General features: G+C 60.0%; 2 non-coding genes and 1 pseudogene across 2 annotated transcripts in view; all 3 read right to left on the bottom strand.

Moving 5' to 3' along the window:
- The window catches only part of LOC146143139 (large subunit ribosomal RNA), a 3,679-nt pseudogene extending 2,831 nt beyond the window's left edge, over window positions 1-848 (bottom strand).
- A 248-nt stretch (window positions 849-1,096) lies between these two features.
- LOC146143138 (5.8S ribosomal RNA) lies at window positions 1,097-1,250 on the bottom strand. Its single transcript, XR_014500996.1, has one exon. It is a non-coding gene; the product is annotated as a 5.8S ribosomal RNA (ribosomal RNA).
- A 247-nt stretch (window positions 1,251-1,497) lies between these two features.
- The window catches only part of LOC146143137 (small subunit ribosomal RNA), a 1,811-nt gene continuing 808 nt past the window's right edge, over window positions 1,498-2,500 (bottom strand). Inside the window, exon 1 of the ribosomal RNA XR_014500275.1 lies at window positions 1,498-2,500. This exon is cut by the window's right edge and continues 808 nt beyond it. This is a non-coding gene — a ribosomal RNA (small subunit ribosomal RNA).

The raw sequence follows: 2,500 nt of genomic DNA, 5'->3' as shown, positions 1-2,500 counted from the left end.
CTTGGTCCGTGTTTCAAGACGGGTCGGGAAGGTGGCTGACTTCAGCCGCGGACCCCGTGCGCCTCGCGAAACGACACCGGAAGCGCGACCGAGACGAAGAGGCTGGGCACTGAGAACAGTCCCCGACCCACGACGCCCCAGCCGGCACCGGGCGCTCGGCCCCGAAGGGCAGACGCGGCGATCTCTCCTCGCCCGAACGGCGGGCCGACGGACACGCGCGCCTATAGTACCCGACCGAGGCCGGGTTACCTTGCGCGCGGCCTTCTCGCCGCCGTCCAGACGGTCGCGGCCTTCGCCCGGCGCTAGTGCGCTGGTCCCCGATCGGGCGGCGCCGCCGGCGGCCCGTGAGGGTCCGCACGACAACGTCGCCGACAGGGGGCCGGCTGAAAGCGACCGGGCGACCCGACAGGCCCTCCCGTTTGCCTCTCGACGGTTTCACGTACTCTTTAACTCTCTCTTCAAAGTGCTTTTCAACTTTCCCTCACGGTACTTGTTCGCTATCGGTCTCGTGACCGTATTTAGCCTTAGATGGAGTTTACCACCCGCTTTGGGCTGCATTCCCAAACAACCCGACTCTGGGAAGACGCCGTAGCGCGCCCGCCTGTCGCCGCCATGGGCCTGACACCCGCTCTGGGAAAAGGCCTCGATCAGAAGGACGCGGGCGACCGGCGAAGCGCGCCGTGACGAATTCCGTACGCCACAATTCCGCGCACTCCAAAAGCGCGCGGATTCGGCGATGGGCACATCCCGCTTCACTCGCCGTTACTGAGGGAATCCTCGTTAGTTTCTTTTCCTCCGCTTAGTAATATGCTTAAATTCAGCGGGTAGCCTCGTCCGACCTCAGGCCGAAAGTAAGGACCGGGACTATTCTTCCCGTTCCGCGCTCGCCGTCGGCGCCGCGCGCCGCCGCGCACCTCGATTCCCGCCCTTGAGCCGCCAGCCGTTGGCCTCTTCGAGGTCGACTCGCCGCCGCCGCGCGGGATTCTGGTCGCGATCGTCGCGCATCGTGCCGTGCTGTCTTGAGCGGGACGGGCGCTCGCGCGTCCGACGCCGCAGCAGCCGCGCGGAGAAATCCCCGCGCGGAACGTTTGCAACGCGACCCTGAGGCGGGCGCGGCCCCGGGATTGACCCGAGGCCGCAATTTGCGTTCAGAACGTCGATGCTCAATGTGTCCTGCAATTCACACTAATTCACGCAGCTAGCTGCGTCCTTCATCGACTCACGAGCCGAGTGATCCACCGCCAAGAGCCATCCACGATTGTTTCGCTCGCACAGTGCCTCGCACTATAGGGTGACAAAATAGACCGCGCCGAGCGGTCGGCCAGGCCGACGCTTGAAGCCGGAGCGCGCGGCACCGCGGCACTCGACGCGCAAACATTACCGGGTGACCGAATCGCCGGCCGGCGCGCCGCTCCTCGCGGGTCGGGCGCCGGGTAGCAAAGACTTTTTCTCTCGCTTGTCCGAGTTTCGCGTTCGCCGAAGCGTTTGCGAGACCGTTAATGATCCTTCCGCAGGTTCACCTACGGAAACCTTGTTACGACTTTTACTTCCTCTAAATGATCAAGTTAGATCGTCTTCTCGGACGCCGGCTCGACCGTTGCCGGCCGCGCCAGGTCCAATCGGAGGACCTCACTAAACCATTCAATCGGTAGTAGCGACGGGCGGTGTGTACAAAGGGCAGGGACGTAATCAACGCGAGCTAATGACTCGCGCTTACTGGGAATTCCTCGTTCAAGGGAAATAATTGCAATTCCCTATCCCTAGCACGACCGGGGTTCAGCGGGTTACCCAGACCTGTCGGCCAAGGCGAGCACATGCTGATCCGGTCAGTGTAGCGCGCGTGCGGCCCCGAACATCTAAGGGCATCACAGACCTGTTATTGCTCAATCTCGTGTGGCTAAACGCCACTAGTCCCTCTAAGAAGTTAGACGCCGACCGATTGGGTCGCGTAACTAGTTAGCAAGCCAGAGTCTCGTTCGTTATCGGAATTAACCAGACAAATCGCTCCACCAACTAAGAACGGCCATGCACCACCACCCACAGAATCAAGAAAGAGCTCTCAATCTGTCAATCCTCACTGTGTCCGGGCCGGGTGAGATTTCCCGTGTTGAGTCAAATTAAGCCGCAGGCTCCACTCCTGGTGGTGCCCTTCCGTCAATTCCTTTAAGTTTCAGCTTTGCAACCATACTTCCCCCGGAACCCAAAGACTTTGGTTTCCCGCAAGCTGCCGGAGAGGTCGTAAAACTAACGCCCCCCGATCGCTAGTTGGCATCGTTTATAGTCAGAACTAGGACGGTATCTGATCGTCTTCGAACCTCTGACTTTCGCTCTTGATTAAAGAAAACATTCTTGGCAAATGCTTTCGCAGTCGTTCGTCTTGCGCCGATCCAAGAATTTCACCTCTAACGGCACAGTACGAATGCCCCCGTCTGTCCCTCTTAATCATTACCTCGCGCTCCGAAAACCAACAAAATAGAACCGAGGTCCTATTCCATTATTC

The sequence above is a fragment of the Ascidiella aspersa genome, chromosome 5 (genome assembly GCF_963924565.1).
Source record: "Ascidiella aspersa chromosome 5, kaAscAspe10.2, whole genome shotgun sequence".
NCBI lineage: Eukaryota > Metazoa > Chordata > Ascidiacea > Phlebobranchia > Ascidiidae > Ascidiella > Ascidiella aspersa.
The sequence above is the reverse complement of the archived record's forward strand: the minus strand, read 5'-3'. Positions and strand labels throughout refer to the sequence as shown.